This window comes from Thamnophis sirtalis, unplaced genomic scaffold, assembly GCF_051295495.1.
Source record: "Thamnophis sirtalis isolate CommonGarterSnake01/CBP01778 unplaced genomic scaffold, rThaSir2_p1.2 scaffold_5, whole genome shotgun sequence".
Lineage (NCBI taxonomy): Eukaryota > Metazoa > Chordata > Lepidosauria > Squamata > Natricidae > Thamnophis > Thamnophis sirtalis.
The window spans coordinates 43,211,342-43,236,745 of record NW_028261385.1 but is presented as its reverse complement, the minus strand read 5'-3'; the positions used below and the strand labels follow the sequence as shown (position 1 = coordinate 43,236,745).

General features: G+C 33.9%; 1 protein-coding gene across 1 annotated transcript in view; it reads left to right on the top strand.

Moving 5' to 3' along the window:
- The window catches only part of LOC106539128 (uncharacterized), a 129,970-nt gene extending 115,553 nt beyond the window's left edge, over positions 1 to 14,417 (top strand). Inside the window, exons 11-13 of the mRNA XM_087715716.1 lie at positions 9,197 to 9,392; positions 12,939 to 13,059; positions 13,446 to 14,417. The gene's annotated coding sequence lies outside the window, so the exon portion shown is untranslated. The remainder of the gene's footprint in view (positions 1 to 9,196; positions 9,393 to 12,938; positions 13,060 to 13,445) is intronic.
- Positions 14,418 to 25,404: the final 10,987 nt, after the last annotated feature.

The window sequence follows — 25,404 nt, the reverse complement described above, 5'->3', positions numbered from 1 at the left end:
CAAATGCAGACTTTGCAAAGAAGCTGATGAAACTGTTGATCACATACTCAGCTGCTGTAAAAAAATCGCGCAGACTGATTATAAATTGCGGCACAATTCAGTAGCACAAATGATCCATTGGAATTTGTGCAAAAATTATAATATTAAAACAGCAACAAACTGGTGGGAACATCAGCCTGAAAAAATGACCGAAAATCAGATGGTCAAGATCTTGTGGGATTTTCACATACAAACAGACAAAATACTGGCGCATAATACACCAGACATCACACTGGTTGAGAAAAATAAGGTCACAATCATAGACATCGCAATACCAGGTGATAGCAGGGTCGCTGAGAAGGAACATGAAAAAATTGCAAAATACCAGGACTTAAAAATTGAAATTCAATGACTATGGCACAAACCAACAGTGGTAATTCCAGTGGTAATTGGCACACTGGGTGCTATTCCAAAAGCACTGGAATTACATTTAAAACAGTTAAAAATTGACAAAATCACCACCAGTCAAATGCAAAAAGCCGCACTGCTTGGATCTGCACGCATATTACGAAAATACGTTACAACGTCCTAGGCCCCTGGGTGGGGCCCGACTAGTAACCAATGCCAAATCCGGCGAAACAACTGGCCGCTGTGATACAATTGTATAATAATAATAATTCTGCCATATCTGTCATCAGACGTTGGTGATCCTGTTGACAATCCTATTTTTATCAACAGCAGCATGAAAAAGTGCTGCTGAGTTTTGTCCAAACCAGTCCCTTAGATTTTGAAGCCATGATGTTCTTCTTCTGCCTGGACCTCATTTGCTTTCAGTCTTTCCCTAGATGATTAAGTGAAGTATGCCATATTTTTCCAGGTGTCATATCACATGTATGAAATATTCTAACTTTTGCTTTTTAATGGTTTTGATGATTTCAAAACCATTGGTTTTCCCAGGCGGCTTATCACCTCCACATTTCTGATTTTGTCAACCTAGCTTATATGTAACAGCTGCCAGTAAATCCACATTTCAAATGCTTCTAGTCTCTTCAAGTGGGTTTTTTGTCAGAGACCAACTCTCTACTCCATAGAGCAGGATAGAAAAGATGAAACATCTGACAAGCCTGATTTTCAATCTTAGGCTTATGTTGTGGCTTCGGAAGACCTTTTTCATTTTGAAGTATACTGTTCGACCTTCTCTATCCTTCTATTTACTTCAGTGGTCATGTCCAGGGGTGAAATTCAGCAGGTTCTGATAGGTTCTGGAGAACTGGTAGTGGAAATCTTGAATAGTCCGGAGAACTGGCAAATGCCACCTTTGGCTGGCCCCAAAGTGGGGTGGAAATGGAGATTTTGCAAAATTCTTCCTCCAGGAGTGGGGAGGGAATGGGGATTTTGCAGTATCCTTCTCCTGCCATGCCTACCAAGCCGCCCACAGAACTGGTAGTTAAAAAAAAGATTTTCACCATTGGTCATGTCCCAGCTTTCATGTAAATTATAATTGAAGTACATAATCCTTTCAACTTTTTCTAGTGGTATTCCTTCTGAATTTATGGGTGGTAAATTAATGGCAAGGCTTATTAGTTCTTATATCTTATTATGTGAATATAATTCTTGATTTGAAAACTACTTTCATAGTTATTTATTTATTGTTACATTTATATTCTGCTTTTTCTTTGGATCTCAGAGTCTCCTTTTGGTTCCTCTCCCCACTATAATAACCTAGTGAGGTAAACTGAGAAAGAATAGTGCGGCCCAAACTTTACTTTTTCTTTAACTTGCTTGAATCTTACTAATCACACCACCAGGAAAACCTAAGTCATTATAAATTGGTTGAAATACATTAGCACAGGGCTGATAATATGTTTGTTCTCCAGGTGAATTTTTAGTCTGTTGGCAAGAGAGTTAGTGCCACTGATGGCATTCATCTTCTATTTTTAATTTTTCAGTAAGGACTTTGGGCCCCATATTAATGGTTCAAGAAAATAATTTTAATAGAGGAAAGAAGTTGAGCCGATGTTCTTCCCTTTCTTTTTACCAGCACTGGGCCCAGTCAAGTAAAATATACATGTAGCACATCATCCCTTTTTTTCTGCTTGGAAAATCTGGATTTACTAGCTTTTTGCTACTTAATCCTATTCATATTTAAGTATGATGGAACTCTGCTATTTTGTGACTCTCATATTTTTTATTCTAGATCAGGATGAATTAGAATTAGAAACAGAACAATTCTGAGAAACTGAGTCATTTAAAAAACACATTAATCTGTAAATATGTGAAGGCTGCAAGATTTACAAAGCCAGGAATTTCTTTTTTTAATGATGCATCTGTTGTAGGAATTACTGACAGAGCACAATGTTTTTACAGTGCCTTGTACATAGCTTCAGGTTTATTATACCAACCTGGCTGTGCAGATGAGAGCCACGTGAAAGCAATTCTTCTAGCATAGCACAAGAAAGAGAACTAGTTTCTCTATTTTCATTTAATAATGACTTTATTACTTCTGTAAACCCATCCCATAGTTTGTAAGATATTATAGCTCATGTCATTGAGTTATATCATATGTGTGAATGATCCATCAGACATCTGAAATGCAGATAGAACTTTCATATTAGCTTACATTTATCCAAGATAATAATTTACAGTGAACTCAGTTTATACATGACACCAATCATTGCTAGCAACCAAGTAATCATTACATTTATGTGAGTGTGTCATCTTTGTAGTATGGTATCTAAATAAAAAGATGGCTACTTATATAAAATCTCCTTACACTGTCTAAAGAAAAATGGATTTCATATATATATATGTTTTCTGAGGTTTTCGCGGGTGTTAGTATGTAGGTCTCTAGTTATTCGGGTTTTCTCCCGTGTAAAATTGGAGATGTCTTGGCGATGTTTCGACGAAGTCTCATTCGTTATCTTCAGGCTACTTCAGGCTTGGTGCAAATAAAATAAAAGAAAAAAAATGAAAAAAACAACAACACAAATATAACAAAGGCAACAGTAAAAATATTGGGTTTCTGTCGTGATGGACTCTTGTGACGAGCCGATTGACAGATGATGGAAGCAGTTAGCTTCCTCCCATAATTGGGGCTTACCAGGGGTTGTAAAAATCATATATATATACACACACACACATACATACATACACATACATACATACATACACACACACACACACATATGTTGTATTTGTGCTGATAAATAAAGGGAGACTAGTATAGATCTATTTCAAGCTATTTAGCTCTCATCAGCTAGCCATACCCTTACTGGGATTCGAACCTGGGCTGTATTACATCTTAGGCAGATGTGTTAACCATTAAGCCACAGGTTCTAATCCCAGTATATAAATGCTTGTTTGCAGCTCATAATCAGCAGACGAATCTATTATACCAGGGCCTTGTTTTCTTTAGTGAAATTTCTAGTCTTTTAATGCAGATATAATCCTGTTTTGATACAGAAATAAATATGTTTCAGTTTTCAAATGAAGAACATGATTAATATGATGCTGAAACAAAGTAGTGCACTATATTTAAGTTGAATGAGCTTTATATGTTTCCTCTTGATTATTCTGGAAGGGAGAAGAATGCTGTTACTTTAGCAACTGCAATAAAATATGGTACTTGTGTTCACAGCTGCTTCTGCATCATTGCCCATTGCCCAATCTCTTTCTATTCACATATAGAATGTCTCCCAGAAGAAATAAATATCATCCTGTTGAATTCCTTCAGGAGGACCAGACATCAGTTAAATAGAATCTTTTACATTTCCAGAAACAGAATCTTCATGTTGCTGTCATTTCATTTTTACTAAAATATCAAGAGAATGAGCAGTCTTACAGCATTTAATAGGGACTACGCAGAAAGGCAATTTCTTTCAGAATCTCAATGAGCTATAGGCCAACATAATCTGTAGAGGTTGGAGGGCTGAATATAAACAGACTACATATTTTAAATACAATTTTGAAGAATATCCCCCATCTATTTCCTCATTTTGCGAGTTCCATAAAGCAAATTCTAATTCTTTTCTCTGTTGGAGCTATACTAAAAATGTGTTTTGATCATGATATTCTGTCATGGTGAGATACCCCAATATTGTTGTATGTTTTATAGCCATCTTAATTTGTCTTAAAACCCAACAGATGTATTTGATAGAGATGAGAAATATAAAGCACTTATGATTAAAGGGAAGCTTGCTTATTATTCTATTAAAACTAGCTAGCTTCATCGCCACAAATTATACTCTCTGTGTAGGAAAATATTAGGAGCTATCTTATACCAAATCAGTTTGGGTTTTTTCTTCAATATTATCCATCTTGACTTGCACTATTTTTCTTGACTCTTGGACTCTTCTCAACCATACCTTGAGCAAGACATGCTCCAAAGAAAATTTCTGACTTAAAATGCAAAACTTCTTACAACCATAATTGTAACATGTTTTGATAAACAGTCAAATTCCAAAACTTTGGCATATAGTTAAACATTACATTAACAGTTTAAGAGTTTCCTATACATTTAGTTATATATGCTAATACACTATCCCCAAAATATACCAAATAATCACATGATCATTTCATTATCATATTTAATGTGATCTGCAGGAATGTATAATGTTACCAGTTTGGTGAAACACTGCTATTGCTTTCATCAAGAGTTTTGGTCAATACTACAAATAAATTCTTGGTAAAAAGTATAGCTTGAAAACCATGAGGGCATAGCCTTAACATAACAGAATCTGCACACAAATACAGAATTATTATTCCACAATGGCTTTTCTAGAAATGAAAAGGATAAAAGGATAAAGTTATTAAAAATGGACTCCCAGTTTTTCTTATAAGACAACTGATGTTTGGGCAGCAACAGACAATTTAAATGATAAACTAGAAAAAACTATATAAGTTACTGATACATAAAAGGTAAGGGATATTATGTGTAAAATCCAGACGTGGGTTGCTCCCGGTTCGGCCCGGATCAGGCAAGTCAGTAGCAGCGGTGGGAGGCTCTACCCACTCACCGGATGCTTCTGTGCATGCGGGACCACACCCAAACCAGTAGTAAAGAAATTGGCAACCCACCACTGGTAAGGTCCATTATAGTACAGTGTAATTCAAGTTTGTCCACTTTTCCCTCCCTCCTTTCTATTTATTTATGCAATCAATTTTTGAGACCACAAATCTGGGCAATTTATACATAAGAAGAATACATGGAAAAGGATACACAGTTTATTGGGAGACAAAGACACCAGCAATGAAGCTTTCAAAATGTAACAGAACTAGACAATCGCCTTCCCCAAAACTTGGAAAATTTTAATTTAAACTACTCAGATGAGGTAATATTATAAATCCCTTAGAATATGGTTAAACAAACTACATTTTCTAAGCTACTGCCCTCAAAGGTTCTCCAAAATTTGCTGCTGAATGGGAGCAAGGGCCATCTTAATGGGAAAGATGGCCCAAAATATTTCAACAAATGAAAAAAAGAAAGAAAAAGGAAAGAATGGAAATGGAGTTCAATTTTAGTTAAAGCTACATCAGATTTAATTTTTTTTCTGGTCCTGTTTGCTTCAGTAGATACAGCACAAGTTTAACTATCCCTGTACTTAAAAGTTAAGCAGGTCCAGTCATACTTAGATCCTGAATGCTCAAAATGCCATTATCAGTAGTTGGATGGAATCCCTCAAGAAATACCAAGGTTATAAGTTTGACTGGGAAGGGTGAAAAATGTTAACTAAAGAAGACAGTGTGCATGCTATTGCCAGGAAAGCTACACTGATATATACATGAAGTTGCCAGGAGTTGAATTTGATTCAAAAGGGACTATTTTAACCAATTCTTTCTAAGTGCGTATGGTCAAGAAATCTACTGTTAGAGTTTGACTACCTAACTTTGACTCAAATGTTAAATGCAACACTAAGTCAAAAGAAAGGTATACATTCCCATCATAAAATAGAGTGACATTTTTTAATGGTTTAAAACCTAATTTCAAAAATCCTAATTATATCATCATCTCAGATCTACTGAATTTAATTTAAGGTTAGTGCCAAAACATCAGATTCAGCAAGTTTTTAATCTTGTTCAGGACTCTGCTGTTCAGTAATTTTTCCAGGGGAATCTCTCTTAGATCCTAAATGCTCAAAATGCCGCCATCAGTAGTACCACCATACCACCACCATCAACATATGGATCATTTTCACTATTGTTTTATCAATTCTAAGAATGGAAAAGACTGGATAGAAACAAAATGAACTGCAATGGCATCATCATTCCTTGATGTTTTGAAACAATAATGGGTGCGTTCAGAGCAGGAGTCATAGAAATCAAGATAATAGTTGCAGCATGAGTGAAAGCCTTCCTTTCTGTATGTGAAGAGCATGCTTCCATGCCTGGACCCATACAGGAATGACAGAAACTAAGGAATCAATATAGTACCTGCCAGAAAAAATAATATGGGGTCTCAACTCAGGGTTGGGGTTGTGCAAGAATAAATAAAAACGAAATCCAGACAGCTATGACGAAGCTGAAATATTTATTCTCAAAAGCAAAGAGGTTTGCCTTGGAGGCAGTTGCAGAGAAAATGGGTACAGAGATACTGTTTTATAGGGAAGCTTGTCCTGGGTGTGGAAGTGTGTATGTACTCATTCTAGGGTGATTCATGAGGTGTGTGTGTGTGTGTGTGTGTGTGTGTGTGAATATACATGTCATCTATGATGATTGTTTTTGTGAACATGCAGTTCCATTCGGAGACCATTTTAATTAATTCCATTTGTGTTTACAGACCTTCTCCTTTGATATTAGATTAAATAGTGGTGAAATTCAATTTTTTGTACTACTGGTTCTGTGGGCGTGGCTTGGTGGGTAGGAGAAAGATACTGCAAAATCTCCATTCAGCCAGCCAGAGGTGGTATTTGCCGGTTCTCTGAACTAGTCAAATTTTCTGCTAGTGGTTCTTCACAACCTGTCAGAACCTTCTGAATTTCACCCCTGGGATTAAGTCTGGGTAACTTATTTGAGGGTTTCAGGAAGTTGAGTAAAAGATTTCCCCGCATTTCCTATTTCTACTTGATTAACTTAGTTTCAGCTTGACTGTTAATTATCTAGCGGAGATGCCGATTCTCGGTCCATTGTAGATTTTATTAATATTTAAGGGAAGATGGAGACAGATAAGGAATAAAATATATTTTGATATAAAATGTGACACATACCTTTCAGGTGTGCTTAGACTACTGCTCCTGTTATATTCAACTTGCTATTTAGTAACATCATAGTTTTAAATGATTGGTATTATATTCAGGAAATAACAAATTGGGAAGATCAGTAATTATACACGTAGCAGTAACAGATATATCACTTTACTGTACCCCAATTTGTTATATAGCAGCAACAAATTGAGGTAAAGTAATTATACAATTCATATTTTGCTAAACTAGTAATATAAGTGAACATTTCATGTTTTAAGACTTAAAGACTTGTCTGGAAAAGAGTTGCTTTAAAATTTAAAGTTTAAAATATTGTAGCAGTATTTTATTATCTCTCAACCTTCTACTATGGATTTTTTTTCTCAGTAATATGCTTAGTCAATATCTGAGAATCCTGCATATGTAAAGTTTGATCTTCAAATTTAAGCATGAAAAAATGTATTTTTGTGCTATTGGTGTGTGTGCCTCTCATCATTTGTCAATGGAGATGACAATATCAGATGTAAATGTATATCCGCGATTCCTGTAAAAAGCACCAGTAATATCTAACAGAATACTGAGGAAGGTTTAATCTGCTGACTCAGACAACTACATTTGAAATGTTATGATGAGTTGTTAACAGTGAATACTATTGGATTTAAAAAATGTACTTATTTAATCACAGTTTAGGAACAGATAAGGTGTAATTTCTTTGCCTCTTAACTTCCAATTTATTGCTACTGTATTCTAAAATAGGTATTAAGTAAAAATAACTTTCAAGAAGTTATTGTGTTTGTCGTAGTTGTTGGCCATGACATATTTAACACTATTTAAATGTTTTCATGATCTGTCAGAATGCATTAGTAAAAGGGATCAGATTGTACTGAATCTATTTGGGAGAGATTGGTGGCCAAGAAATGTGAAATATAAACAAATAACTATAGATAAAATAAATATTTAAGATCAATAGATACCTAAGAATGTATCAATATCTTCTTAATCACTTGAATCTTGTAAATTACTCTCTGAATAGAATATCAGCAATGTTACATATCTGGAACTGTCAACTCTTAAAAATAGTTTATTTCCTCCAACCATTGCTGAATATCAAAATATTAGCCAGGTCATGTTTAAGAAAGTCTATGTGGAAGCACTTTTGGTTACATGTAGCTTTCTGTATGATTGGAACACTGGCTTCATTCATAGAAAACAAAATATCTTGAGTTATGAAAAAATTGCTAAACAGAAAAATAAAAGGAAGTTAATAAATGATGACAATTACTCCCCAGAATTATCAGTGGGCTTGAAAAGGCAATGAGAGAGAAAGCAAAAGGAACACCACTGGTTTCTACACTTCAAACAAATCTTAGTAATTTCCCCCTAAATCTATATTTACTAAGTAATTATTATCTTTCATTGTGTTCTTTACATCTATTTAGTTATGCATGCTCTGCTAAATTATTTATTTAATTCTGGGGAGTATAACTACTTTTATGTTACCCTACAGTCATATTTCCAGACTGCTTTACAACTACAGTAATTCCCCCCCCCCCCACAATATGGGAATATTTTCCACATGTGAGAAAACTAACAACTACAAAATAAGAAAAGTAGCAAAAGCAGGATACAGAATTAAAATTGCTTCCAAAAACACTTGGGATTTTTAAAATACCTTCTTTGTCAAGCAGAGAAAACGAAAAGAAAAAGAAGCCAGCAAAGTTGGCTGAGAAAACATTCAACAGCAGATCAGCACCATTGGAAATCCTTAAACTTTTTGTATGTGCATTATAATGCTAAAATCTGCATTTTATTCTATGATTACAGTTTAACTTTCTTCTTCCTATAATCTATCCTGCCTAGGCATCAAAACCATAAATCATAAGTTCATTTTTTCCCCCATTTTTACTCCATAAGGGTTTTCCAGTCAGGAATAAATGTAGATATTGTCTTTTCTTTGATCAAAGAAGTCCATTTAATCATCCACCATGGAATGTCTTTTAATTGCATTTTAAAATCCTCATATTTATTTACTTATTTTTCAGTTTTTATCTGAAACACATCTAAGTCCCAACAGTGCTTTTTGTTCAGCTCTGAAGAAGCTTCTTGGATGAGAAGTGAAACATCTTCAAAGAAAAAACAGAAAGTCTAATTGCCTCTTGAAAAAGCACCGTTGGGATAACCATGACAAGGATGACTGAGAATCTCCTTAGACAAACACATCTAAGGAATTAAAATATTGTAAGTATAAATCTATAACTCATAATAAATAGTTTTTTTAAAATCCAAAATGGATGTCAAACTTAAGCTGGGGTTGAAGGCCTTGTAAAACAGAGTTGCACATTGTGCTTTAATACATTGCATTCTAGTATCATTCCACATAGAGAACTGTCTAAATATAAGTATATATAATGATTTGTTTTTAAAAAGATTAAAATATTAATGCATGGCAAATGAAATGTTATGTTCTAATTCCAAACCCAGTATTGACCTATCATTCTAATTCTGCCAGAAAAAAAAAGTAAAACAGTAATTATTTATTCTATAGCTATAATGCAGAGAATGCAGACAAAGAAGCTTTCTCATAATATTTTGTACAGTTGTCCCGCTTTATGGAAAAACCCCATTAGACAGCATCGTATCTAGTGTGCTCCAATAACGTACAAGGCAGGAAGGTGAGTGGACCCTACCCTTCAAATAAAAAAAAAGTGAATTTCAGTTAGTAAATCTAACAAGAATGCATGTAGTGGAAATACAACTGCTTGTTTTCTTATATTGTTTAGTATGTTATATGAAAATTGCCAAAATATGTCTGGAATGAAGCCAGATATAAATAGATGAACCTGCAACCCTTATATATAGCATGAAGATCCTTTAAAATAAGGTTTTATTATTTTTAGCTTCCCTACCTAGAAATTTCTTTAGAAGATTTACATAAGGAGGGAGTATCTTTCCTGTCAAATACCAATTTACGCTACATAAAATATTCTCACTTTCACACATACATTATATAAGCAAAAGGTCTTAGTTCCTTATAAGTTAATAAACTAATAACAAATGTGCAAACTCTTTCTGGGAGCAGATCTTATGTGTTGGGAATTACCATATAATCAAATACCTGATGACTCATGTTTCCTGGCTTTAACTTAAGGAAAAAGCATACATTACTATACGTCAATCTGCTCAAGTAAATTTTATACAGATTAAGTTAAATTATGTGGCATAATTTGTTTTATGTAACTGTGGAGGTATTTGAAATCAAGACATCTGTCAAAAAGATATTTTAAGGATATGATGACTTGGGTAAGGCAGTGTACAATTTTATATGACTACATGACTACATTGTGGTCTCCCTTTTCATTCAGCCTTTAGGTCACAGTTCACCAAACATAAAATGAAATATTTTAATTCAAATAATGTTGCTGCTCAATTCTAATCAAGGACTTACAGGTAATCCTCAATTTACAACAGTTCATTTAGTGATGGTTCAAAGTTACAATGACACTGTGACTTGTGACTGCTTTTCAAAGTTACAACCTTTGCAGCATCCCCACGATCATGTGATTAAAATTCAGATGCTTGGCAACTGATTCCTATTTATGATTGTTGCTGTGTCCTAAAATCATGTGATCACCTTTTGGAACCTTCTGACAAGTAAAGTCAATAGGCAAGCTAGATTCACTCAATAGGGGTACTAATTTATCAACTGTGGTGATTCACTTAACAACAGAGGCACGAAAAGCTGTAAAAGGGGGAAAAACTCAATTAACAAATGTCTCACTTAACAACAGAAATTTGGCTCAATTGTGCTTGGAAGTCGAGGACTACCTGTAATTGTATTTTATTGTATTGTAAATTGTTTAAATTTTCTTAAGTTCCTAATAATTGCTTTATCTTGAGAGCATAAGAAAGTAAGAAAATCTGCCCTATCAAACCAAAGGATATCTAACCCAGAATTGTGTTATTAAAAACAAATAATACATATTCATAAGCATACATATACACACTGCCAAAATACACATAACACAATAACTCTAACATAATTTATGTTAAAGTTATTAATACTATAAAAATCTTTAATTAAGATTAAAAAAATTGTGCACTGTAGATCAAGAACTGAAAAGAAATAGCCAAATACAAATACTATTTTTATTTCACAAAATTTGCTTTATCCCCCCTCCCTCAACAGAGTTTTATATACAAGAAAAATATAGTGCATTATACTATGTTTAATGGTGCAAATGCAATCCCAGTTAGAAGGAAACCCACTCTTTTCTTCGATGTGCTCAATTAGGGTTAGATAGCAGTGCCACAAGCATGTGAGCAAGGTAAATTGTATTGCTACATCAACAGAAATAACATTTCCAACTGATTGGAACTAATTGTCCCCTTTCTTCATTAGATCACACCTTATATCTACTATTGATAGAAAGAGAATAGGTTTATAGAAATGCAGTCTTGCAAAGATAGAATGAAGGAACTGCAAATGTTTAGTTTTGGAACTAGAAGACTGAGTGTGTTGAGGGGAATATAATAATATTTTTCAAATACCTGAAAAAAATACCACACAGAAGGCAAGATCTGTTCTCTATCATCACAGAGGGCAGGACCCTGAACAATGGTTTTATATTACAGGAGTGCAAATTCCAGATGAATGTTAGGAAAGATTTTCTAACAATAAGAACAGTTTGACGATGGAACTAGTTACACAGAGGGGTGGTGGGAACCCCTTTTTTGAATTTATTCAGTGATTGATCAACCATCTGTTTTGAATGTTGCAATTGCAAGTCTTTGAGGAGTAGGAAGTTACATTTGATCCAAACAACCCCACCGAAGCCTATAATCCTCTCATTTCACTAAAAGACCTTGAAACCTTCCAATGAAACTTTCACATATACATTTATGAGAGAAACACAATCGGAAAGGCATCTAATATTAGAGTGATAGGGTACATTTTTTCTATGAATAAGCTCCATGAATGCCTAAACATACTATAAACTCAGCAAACATGTTTAGAATGCCCAGTGAATGTTCAAGACCACAAAAAAGGAAACTTAATATACTGGGTTTTTTTCTTTATCGGTGTCTATTACATTGATAGTATCTGTAAATAGTAAGATGGTATAATTGTCATTTTAGTACAGCATAGCTCACAGCAAAATTGACAGAGAGAGATATAGAAAAGAACTGAAAATATATCTTTAATCTCCCTGTGTTGTAGATCCAGATATAAAGTACTATTTTTTTTTCATAATTCAATTTATTTTGCTTCCGTGACTCTTTACATGACAACAAATAGTAACATATTTTAAATATGTAGGGAAAACAAGGAAGATCAGTATATTTTATTGGACAAATCTATGCTGATGTTTATTATTTCAAACAATGTGATGGTGAGGTCTGCTGCTCCTCGTGGTCCCCCTGAATACTGCCCTTCTGCCATGGCGGTGCTGAGCTGAACACAGCCCGAACCGATGTCAGGCCCTGGTGACAAGCCGGTTGGTCAATTTTCTGATTGTAAGCTATGGATCTACAGCCAACTCCATCAAAATGCAGACATGACCTGCATGCTGAGTTTGATCATGTAAAATGGTGTTTGTTGGTCAAAAAAGTAGACCCTGCTCCTGTGAGTAAAATGTTAGGAAGATGATTATGATGATTATTTCAGACTACGTATGGAGGTCAATTGTTCTTGCATATCAGCAATCTTATCGCATATAAAAAATTAGTTGATTTAGTCATACTAATTTAGCTATTATAGTTATATCTCTCTTTTTCTTTTTCCAGGCACTCAAGACAATGAATACAATTTAACACTCTTCCTCCTTTTATCATCAAAATGACCTCCCCCTAAGATTCTTTAAATTAAGAGAGATAAGTATTGCTGTCATCTATGTCACCTAACAAGGTAGGTCCTTCTCTACAATCCTTAATCTTTTTGATAAAGTCAATAAATTAATACAATTTTTCAAAGAAAACCCTTATCTTGGAGTTGCCTGTTATTGATTCTCATCCTTTAAAAAAAAACCTGCTATTTCTCCCAACTCCCTCAAACAATTTAGTATCTTTTAAAAATAAAGATACACAGGGTTGAACAGGGCAAACAGTATCATGTTCAACCTCGCTTAAAACCAACTATATTTTCCAAAAATATATTTCACATCTCCTTCTCTGACTCTTTTCATATGTGTTCAAAACTTTTATTTGCAAAATTGATATCATAACATTACAGTTGTTCATAGTAAGATTTTCTCACCAAACTCAGTCCTGTTATTTATTTTCTCTGGTTCACAGCACATTCTGTTGTCTCAACATTTCATTTAGTGGAATCAAACTTGAAGAACAAATAAAGATATCAGATATGAAGTATAAGTAAAAGGCAGTGATGAAAGAACAGCAAGACTATTGCATCTTTTCAGCTTTGGATTCAGTGATACTATAAATGACAAGTGCTCTGCTCTTAACATTCATTTCTGTAATTTAAAGCAACAGAATGTAAAAAAAAGTATGTCTGATTCAGTGGTCATATATATGCTTCCCAAAATATATACACTTTATTGAATAAGATGTTATTGTTAGTTAATGTTGCTATTTAATGACTTGCCCAATTGCAAATGAAATATGGTTGTTTTTACAATCCAGGTATCAGGATCTTAATCTTGGCCAGTGTGGAATTAACAATGCATGACTTGAAATAGGAAATGAACTGGGAGTTTCTCAATAGATCACAGAATCATGCATGAACTATTGATATAAGTCAAATAAAACAAAAATAACAATATCATTGTTATTGGACCAATGTCATTTGGTCTTATATTATGTTTTGCTCCATTATACAGAATACTGGATCTTGAATAACTTCTTGCCTGATTTGTAGACCAATACAAATCCACCAAAAAGCTGCCAAATATTTCAAATTCCTTTTATAGTTGTGATTTAATGTTTTCCTATTAAATACGTTTTCACCACAAAATGAGAATAAATATTCCAGAAAACAAAGAAGCAAATATATTTATGTTTAAGAAAGTTTGCTGTATATTGCAGAAAGTTTTAAATCGAATTGCTTTCATAATCTTGCAATAAAAGGTGGGAAAACACTAGAATGCTTGAAAAGTTTGCCACATATATGAAAATTAAAATGAGAAAAATAACAGTCAATTATATTAAATATCAAGTGGTTATATGTTTATTTTAAAAAAATCAATTTTCAAGGCAATTCAGTTGGATATAGGCATGTATTTATGTAAAGATGCATATCTGTGTGTATGTATGGATGTATGTGTGTGTATGTATGTATAAATTGCAAATGAAAATGTTAGGGGGGAGGGGGAATATATAGTATGTGTTAGATTTTAAAGTAACGCGACTGCACTTGTATACTGTTGCTCTTTAATTTCACTGTAAAAATAGGAGAAGCTGAATATATTAATAGATAGTAGAAATACACCGAAGGGAGGAGTAGATGGATAGAAGAAAGAGGGTAGAGAGGGTGGGAGAGAGGATGGGAGGGAGGGTGAGAAGGAAGGGAGGGAATGTACTGGGAGAGAGGAGTGGTAGAGGGGGAGGGGAAGTAGGGTAGAGGGGAATGTTGGAGGGAAGATGGAAAGTTGGAGGGGGGCAAAAGAAAGGGTGTATGGAGGGTCAAAGAGGTACATTGGGTTTCTATTTTTGGGGGTATTGTTGATAAGAGGAATGGCTATGTTTATTGTTTAATGTTATATGGCCCTGGTTATGCACAGTATATATGTGACTGTACGAAATGAAAATGGAAAATAAAAACACATTTACACAGAAAAAAAAAAGAAAATTCAAAAGCTAAATTTATCAAGAAAATCAATGAAAGCAAATCAGAATCAACAGAAATACTTGTCACATAGTAAAGACATACTTCAGCATCACTTTCAGTAATCCTACAATACAGAAGGTTAACATGTCTTCTTCTGAATGGGTTGGGATATCATTTCTACAATTCCCAACCAACATGGAACAGGTTTGCCTGATTTACAATTTATCACTGCAATTGTTGAGATTTGTTTGAAAGTACAAACTTCTTAACTATGCCAGTTTATGATCCCAGCAAAAGATGGCATTTCTCATTAACACATATTTAATAGTAAAACAATGTATTATGTAATAGATTGTGACTGAATTTTATTTTCATTATTATTGTTTTAATTTACTTTCTTAATTTAATTGCTTTCTTAGCCATTCTGAGGGCCCTTTTTATAGTTGAGAATAGGGATATAAATGATCACAACAAAGCAAAAACCAAAGTACAAAACAAAAGCCAAGAGATTGTACCACTTTTTCCTGACTAGATACATACAGTAAGTCCAACTGTTATCTTCAAAATGTTATCTTAGGGCATCGGTATATGTTTGCTATTATTCCATAGCAGAAGAAGAAACTCTGTTTCAAGTCTGTTTGGAGTTCCTGTCTTGAACTTAAAAGGGTTTGGATTTGAAACATTTTATAAACCATCATCTCCTTGTCTTTCTAAGTGTTGAATAAAAGGGAAAAGGATCCTTGGTTTCTTTGCAGATATAATTACTTTAGAGCATATTTTTCTGCATAATTCTTGCTTAAAAACCACAAAAGACTGTGCACAAGCTTTGCTTGGTTACAGAATAACTAACAGATGCAAGCCGAAATAAACTGTGGCCAAACATGCACAACTGACTCTGTGTTAACCCACAATCCACCTACACAGCCACAGAATCTCCTGCCAATTATTTGACTCAAGGTTTTAATAATCACTTTTCCCTTGAAATGAGCAGGATTTGCAGATAATTATGCAGTGCATGCATATTATCACATTCACTGTTGTACTTATATTTTGGGTCTCTCATAACATATGTGTGAGATTGCCAGTGTTTGCATATGAATGCTGATGTATTCCAAGTCTGGGATTTGTATTTTAATAAATAGTAACAAGAGTCTAAATTTACTCATCATAGAAAGAACAAGAAAAATCCTTCCTAATTAAAAAGTATTCCTATCTAAACCAATTTGTACGTGATAACATGCGTCTTTTCGTAAATGTCGCTTATTATTCATACATTCTTTTCTTTTTTTTGGCCATTTAAAAATAAGATTGTATGAACATTTATGTGAAGGAAACCATATTTTTACTTTATATATAAAGCAATTTTATTCTGAATCATAATACTATATAATTGTATTCTGAGTCATAACCTCACCATTATGTACTTTAACACTACCACTAAGTACACAATAGCAATTCAAACTCATTAAAAAGTAATATTAGTTATGATAGCAGTTATGATAGCAGTTCCATTTTCAAGCTACATATTACTTTTTTTTAACATAGGTAGTTGTACATTATATGTCCATTTTACAATTTCTACAATGATACACATATATTTTCATACCTTTTGTATATTAAACAGGTACGCAAACATTTATTTAGAGCAGTGGGTCTCAACCTTTCTAATGCTGTGACCCTTTAATACAGTTCCTCATGTTGTGGTGACCCCCAGTCATAAAATTATTTTATGTTTTCTGTATTTTTTTTGAAAATATGTGTTTTCCAATGGTCTTAGGCGACCCCTGTGAAAGGGTTGTTCGACCCACAAAGGGATCCTGACCCACAGGTTGAGAACCACTGATTTAGAGCAAGTGGAACAACTTACCTACAGAAGTTGTGGATGCTTCATACTGGACGTTTTAAAGAAGAGATTGGACAATCATTTGTCTGAAAAATGATATAGGGTCTCCTACTTGAGTTGAGGGTTGGACTAAAAGACCTCCAAGATCCCTTCCAATTCTGTTATTTTGTTAATTATAATTGTTAAAGGAGAACATATACCATTTCTAGAGTTCATATTAATTTTGTACTTTTATCACTCATTTCCTTTGTTTTTCTGTGTGTAATTGCTATGCAGAGAAGAGAGTGTGTGTTAGAAAAAAATAGAATCATATGAAAGTTGTGAGAATGGATTTTTATGAATGAAATTCCTCAAAATCTCAAAGCCTTTGTGTAAGGAAATGTAGGATCAATCTAATCATACACATGTTGCTCTTCATTCCATATCTTTTTCAACACCTTGCCAGAGTTGTGTGGCCTTCAAGGAAAATAATTATATTGAAGAAACTTAGACAAATCTTTACTTCATGGCAAATATTTAGTAATATGTTTAGCTTGTTTTCTAAAATAAGTGCATCTTTTTGATGCATATGTATGGTTTGGTAGAATTCAGGATCTCATGAAAACCAACTAACAGTCAACTTTTAAGAAACCTCTGCTAACAGAAATGTAATTGTATCATTTTGACAAAACACTTATTTTACATTGCTGACTTTTGCCACATTTTTTGAGAAGAAGTCAATGAAGGTGCACTTCATAAGTCATAAAATTATCATTTTACCTCTGCTGTGTCATTCAAATTTATTATGGCATATTAGACTGAAATCTACTGGAACAAAATTATTTTGTTATGCAACATATGAAAAACATTTCAGTGAAAACATAATCAACAGTCTCCTTATATGAGCCAAGGTGGCGCAGTGGTTAAATGCAGCACTGCAGGCTACTGCTAGATCAGCAGGTCAGCGGTTCAAATCTCACCGGCTCAGGGTTGACTCAGCCTTCCATCCTTCCGAGGTGGGTAAAATGAGGACCCAGATTGTTGGGGGCAATATGCTGACTCTCTGTAAACCGCTTAGAGAGGCCTGAAAGGCCTATGAAGTGGTATATAAGTCTACTGCTATTGCTATTGCTATTGCTAACAGTCTGCATTAAAATTAAATTCAGCTCCATCTGAGAGTTAAATCTCAATGTGAACTTTTAATTGCTAGTAAAGCTGTAAAAATAAAGCATTTTTATGGGACTAACATATATTTTTGAGAATTAGTTTGGTGTAAAAATTAAAATGCTGGACTAGAAACCAGGAGTTCATCCCACCCTAGGCATGAACCAACTTTAGGTATATCAGATTTAGGAAGGAAGCAATGACAAATCTTACAAAAAAAACCCTACAGGGGCTTATCCATCAATGACTCGAAAGGTCTCTCCAAAAATTTCAGCAAGAGTTGCTGGGTGGGTGTGGCCATGGTGGGCGTGGTCTAGTCAGCCTACTGCACCATAGCAGAGGGTCTGTTTTTGCCTTCCCCAGGCTCCAGAGGCTTTTGTCAAGCCTCTGAGAGGGCAAAAACTGCCTCCCCCAGGTTCCGGAGGCGTCCAGAAACTGGAAACTATGACAGGAACTTTCAGGACGCCTGTTTTTCCCTCTCCTGAAGCATCTGCACAAACCCTGCACTTACCTTGCATCCAAAATGGATTGCATGGAGAATCCTGGGAGGGTGAGGGTGGGGTGGAATAGACAGGGCCATCCAGGGGCAGGGTTTGGACCATAACCAACCATAACATTAGCTATGGGGTCTCCCGAACCCAGGTGAACCCATAACAGTCTACTCCTGGGTCTCTGTCTGTCTCTCTGTCTCTGTCTCTCTTTCTCCCTCTCCCTCTCCTTTTCCCTTTCCCTCTATTTCCCTCCCTCCCTCTGTATTCTCTCTCTTCTTTGTCATCTATATATCATCAATATTTACACCACCTATTCATCTAATGGCAAAGAATAGACCTTGCAAACTCAGTAGCCAGTCTTAGAACATTCAATTAAAGCAGAGCTACTGTATTTCAAATGTGAAAATTTTCAGTGAATGTGTTTAATTGAATCAAACTTTGCTGCTTTTGTGAGATCTTGACACACATTGGTGTATTTCTTTAAACACTAGACAGACATATTTCCAGTTAAACAATCCCAGGTTTAAAAGAGATTGTGCTGAACTTATAGACTGCATAGTCTTTCTGGTAAAACCCAGATGTGAGATATTTTTCTTACAAAGCAGTTTGTAAAATGTTCCTGGGGCATAGTACACATGGATGAAAACCCTATCATTTACTTCTCCCCGCATAATTTCATACATTTTTTAATCATTCTGCACACTATGAGATGAAGATTTTAGGTATGATAGAATAACATTTTATTGCTTTAAGAGTAAACAAGGTATGAATTATGCCCAATTGTTTAACTCAAACTAAATCTGCCTTGGGCTAGTTTACAGATAAATCTTAAACAAAGATCTACCACTTCTACAAACATATGTCTCTTTAACTGGTCCTTAAGTTAAATCCTTAGCTGATGAATCCTATATTCATAACCACTGGCAGATTACATATAAAAGAACACAAAGACACTATTAACTGGGAGAGCAGACATCCAGAGATACTACATTTAAAACAAGCAAATAAAAAGCATGACACATTTAATAGGGTGGTTGTGTATGCATGCCTATGCCTATGTCTGTACATACACAGAGATATATTTTCATATTTATCACTTTTTAAAAGATTCACTCATTTTCTACATTTTCACAACACGTGCCTGTTTCTTTACTAATAGGGATCAAATACGTTCTTTGAAGTACATATCGTTGAAGTATATATTGTTTACAATGATTAATAGATTTGTAACTTTTTGTATGTATGTTAAAAAAAACCCTGAACCAAGCAATCTGGTTTAATCTGAGAGGTAGAGAATACAGTATGTCATTTAAAGATGAATAAATTATCAGGGTTACTATTAGGGTTATTTAGAGTTAGAGAAAACTAATTTCTCACCGTAAGCATTGCTGTACACAAGATTGCATAGGACAGAGGATTTAGACACATTCTGAATGACTGAATGTGCTAAATCCCATTTTAGATTTTTCTGGGTTAGGCACTAAATTAAACAACTGTAGTTAAAGTGTTAGAAATATCTTGTATTAAAGTGATGCTTGTGAAGGATGCTCAGAACAACAACAAAAGTTTGTTTTGATGTGTCCAGAATAAAAGGAACACATTGATTTACCAGCTTCTCAGTGAAAATAGTGAAATGTTAGCAAGTAGCAAAGAAAAGACAGCGCTACAGAAGTCCAATTTTGGCTCAGTATTCCCCAGCAAGAGGTATGTATCACACAATATATACAATTGTCAAAAAGCAGAATGAAGAAGTAAGATTGAAGCTTGAGAGCCATAGTAACAACAATTTTGAATGTGTTTAACCTCAAGAGTTGGATAAATCTCCAGAGTTGGATGAACCTCCTAGGGTCTGGCTGAATGGTCTGGCTGAAATATTATGTATTATCTTTGAGAAACCCCTGAGAATGACAATGTGCTTCACACTCAAAGGAGGGCAAATATTGTCCCTGTCTTCAAAAAGTGCAAAAAGGGAAGATCTAAGAGACTACAGATAAGTAATTTACTTAATCATTTACAGATCAATCAAAAAGAGATTAATCTGTAAGACCCTGGAAAATAATGCAGCTATTAACAGAAATCACCATGAATTTGTCAGAAACAAGTTTTACTAGATTAACCTTATCTCATTTTTTTTTAATTGGTTAGCTTCCTTGGAAAAATGTCAAATAGTTTGCTGAAATCAAGATATATTATGTCTAAAGCACACCCACAAAGTACTCCATGACATTCTGATTAGATAGCTAATTAAGTGTGGACTGGAAGACATGACAAGAAACTGGATACAAAGTTGGCTTAAAAACCATAGGCAAATATTTGTCCATCAGAATACATAATTTAACACCATAATTCTATGATAAGCCCTTTCAATGTAATATTGAAATGAATTGCCTGTTTTCCTTTTTCTGCATTCTATTTTTACAATCTTAAGAACTTTTAATCTTGCTTGTGAAAACATGTCTAAATTGTCTTTATTATAAAAATATGAACTAAACAAAGTAATTACCCATCCCTAATCTGTCTCAGATCCCATAATAGAAAGAACTACACAATTTTTAAGACACTTTCTGCATATTAGCACGACTAAGCATCTCAAGAGCTTGACAAAACCCCTTCTATCTGGTATATAAAGTATATAAAGCAAGGCCAAACAATCATGGATTATTTTAGATATTTTAATATTTTTATATGAGAGATATGTAAATATAGGGATTCTATTTTTAGAACTTAATATAAATTGTACACAGAATAAGAGTGGTTGGGTTTTTAACACTTTCTCAATTATTATACAAAGGAAAGACAATTGAGAAAGTTACTTATACATATATTTAAACATTATACCACTTTCTTTTCTCTTAAACATTTTTGTAAAAAAAAATAAAAGCTATAAACATTGTATGAGGAAGCAATTAAAACAAGATTAAAATAATAAAAATTCAAAGTTAAAAAGGTGGGAGAGGACCTTCAACGCACCAACCAGCCCCATAGCTGTATGCTCCTCTGTGATTCTCCAGGAAAGTTGATAGAGCCAAATCTTCAAACGTTTCTGAAAGGCCAGGAGAGTGGCAGGGGTGGGTGAGTGCCTCACCTCTAGGAGGAGCATGTTCTAAAGGGCAATGGCAATGGCAGAAAAGACTCTGCTTCTGGACATTGCCAGTTGAAATTCTTTAACTGCCGGAGTCAGCAACGTATTCTCACTGCCTGACTAAATTGATGTAATGGGGTGAAGATGGTTCAGTCAGTAACCTGGCCACATGCCATATAGGGCTTTAAACACTTGGATGGGACCTGGAAGCAAACTGGTACTTAATGCAGTTCATGCAGCAGAGGTACCTACATCAACAGTAAACATTGATTAACAGGACAACTCTTCTGCAGTCAACACCTGCATTTTCCTTCCCCATCATACTTTAAATGCTTTAAAGATGTTAAAGAATTTTGGATCTGACCAATTTAGCTAATCTATAGTTTCCAACAACTTGGGGGAGGGGGCTCTCTAAGTAATGTTAATAAATTATAAATTGGCATTTGTTGCTAAGCAGTCTAACCTACTTATTAATTAGGACTAGATAATCTGTTATCCTTTGGATCATCGTTTCAGCCTATTTCCTTACCTAAACAGAGAAACAGAATGACCAAGGACAAAATAGCAGTGGGAGTGGAAGCAACTCCTGACTTCCTTCCAACATGATTGCAGCTGACTGCCCTCCAGCAATTAATGGCAGGTCTATTTTATTGAAACTCTAGGAGTGGCACAGCAGCATAGTAGCAATAAAGCAACTACAATTTTGCTAAATTTCAATTTCTGGAAGTTATGGGGCCTGGATTTTGGATGCATTCTATAAATTAGGCCATTTGAAGTGTTTTGGGTCAAAAATTGTTGTCCTATAATGCACAATTTCACTTAGTTAAAAGTTACACACAGACAAGTTTTAGTAGTATATAGAACCAAAGCGATTTAACCTTTCAAATGCCACAATTACTTTATCCAAATATTTCAATGTTTCTGAAATGATTATACAATTGTCTTGTGCCATTTAAATAGATAGTTATGGATATATTTCTATTATAATATTGTATTATAAAAATATTCATATTTACATTGTATATATGTCTAGGTATTCATGCATGCATAGTTTTTATCTTGGAAGAAAATAAATATGGGAGCAATTAACTGCAGTAACATCCACAAATTGAGTTGACTATTATTACAATGTTTCATTTTATGTGGAATGTGGGATAATTCTCCTTCTCCCTCCCTCCCTCTCTCCCTCCCTCCCTCCCTCCCTCCCTCCCTCCCTCCCTCTTCCTCTCCTTCCCTCCCTCTCCCTCCCTCCCTCTCTCCCTCCCTCCCTCTCCCTCCCACCCTCCCTCTCTCTCTCTCTCATACATACATACATGCATACATACATATATATATATAGTTGTATTTGTGCTGATAAATAAATAAAGGGAGACTAGTATAGATCTATTTCAAGCTATTTAACTCTCATCAGCTAGCCATACCCTTACTGGGATTTGATAGATCTATACTAGTCTCCCTTTATTTATTTATCAGCACAAATACAACAAAATGTAACAAAAAGGCAACAGTAAAAATATTGGGTTTCTGCCTGGATGGTCTCTTGTGACGAGCCGAAGGACAGAGAATGGAAGTAGTGATCTTCCTTCCATATTTGGGCATACCGGGGGTTGTAAAAAATGTAATATATATATATATATATATATATATATATATATATATATATATATATATATATATATATATATATATATATATATATATATATATATATATATATATATATATATATATATATATATATATATATATATATATATATATATATATATATATATATATATATATACATACATACATACATACATACATACATACATACATACATATATATATATATATATATATATACACATACATACATACACACACACATACATACATACACACACACACACACTCACACACACACACACATATGCATGCATATATAGTATATTTATATATAGTACTAAAATGGGACTTAATGTGTTTTAGTATATTTTCAGAAACTGGTTTAAGATATGGTGCTAGTCGCTTGCATTGTAATGTTTTCTTCTGTTAACCTAGAAAGTGATTTATGAACAAATGCAGTTTAAGTTTGTTTCCCTAAAATTAAATATTACTATCTCCTTTGGTAAGAATTAAATTTGACAAAGAAGAATGTGGACTTAAATCAGATGAACTTCACATTTATTAAATAAATTGCTATTTAGCAGACATAGCAAGCAATGTTTTGCCTTATAATTAAAAAAACAATTTGTCTAAAGAACATGAAGTAATACAAAGCTTTTGGGTATTTTCAGTAATAATACTTTGGACTAGTCTAACCCCTACTATCGGAGCATATAAAATGAAGGAAAGAATGACAGATTCAAGATTTTAACTGAAGTTACCCCTGGGAATTCAACAGGCACCATAAAAAGAGAAAAGAAAGACTGAGAAGGTATTTTTCAGGGCTTCTTTTCCTCATTGAAAGTTCTCTAGGGGGCTTCTCTGCAACTTGTCGAGTAGCTATGATTTAGTCATCCTAACCTAATGACAGCCATCAATGAAACCTGGTATCTTTCAGCTGTCAACATGAAGACAGTCAAATGTGAAAGAAAGAAAGATTAAAAAATATTTTTAGTTTGTTGGTTTATGCTTATTTGACAATTATTTTGCAGAAATTTAAACTAATGCCAAAAAGCTGCAATCCTGGTATACTTATTCTTAAAAGCTAGTGGGGGCAGGATGGCAGGATAGGGTGGGGGAAACTTATGTAATGATATAAAAACAGAATAATCATAATTAAGATGTCAATTCCAAAAATAAGGACAATTTCAAAATGCATGGGAAAAACCTGGCTTCATGGTTTTCCTACAGTGAGAGTATTTGTAAAGTTCAAAATGGTGGTATATTTCAGCTCCAGTGAAAATACAGTGCTCTCTGTTCTCTTATATATAATTTTTATTGACCTTAATTATAGTAATAAGAACTAATGTAAAATAAACTCAGAGGAAGAAAGTAAAGTAAAAAGAAAGTAAAAATCCCCTCTGTGAGGGAGATGGGAAGTTAAGAAGTTTGCTATACAAATAAATAAAAAAAGAAAATATGCAAAGAAGGAAAAAGAAAAAGGAAAAGAAAAGAATGAGTTAAAGAAAAAGAAAAAGGAAAAGAAAAGAGTGAGTTAAAGAAAATAAATATATAAAGAAGTGACTTTCAATTTTCATCAAAGAAAAAAAGGCAAAAGTTGTCAGAACTTTATAAAAACATATCTTATTCTACCCTTGATAAAATAAACCAACTTTATATTCTTCCCTTTTACTTCTGACAGTCTTGATCTTTAATTCATTAAAATGTTGTTGTAGGATTTGGTCTTTCTTCAATTTTTCTTTTTCCACATCTCAAAGGTTTCTTCAAGGCTTTAGCAAACCTCTCTTGTAAATCCAGTAAAAAAGTCATTATTCAGATCATTCTCTTGGCTTATCATTTTTCCTTTAACTTTTAATACTTCAACCAAATCTTATTAGAATCATTTTCTTAGCCTATTACTTGTATTTTCATTTTAAATGCCTTCTCTTTCTCATAATCCACACACACCCCTCTCCAATATTTCTGATTCTACTATTTTTGCATTAAGCAAGATTTATTTCACATCTGTCATATATTCATTGACATCTATTGAACATAGTCTACCCATAGAAGCAGATGTCAGCAGTGATATTGATATTGTGGATACTAATTTTTTTGCCACATTCTTTGAAGATTTCATTTAATATTTCAAATATAACAATTTGTACATTTTGTAAATCCTTATATTGATCAAAATGAAAAGGTTTACACATTTTTGCCTGGAATCTTTAGTCCCCCTAGTGTCCAATTTAAATAATAAACTCTGTTATGATTTATAGTAGATAAAAAAATTTGGTTCTCATAAAAAGCTGTTTATT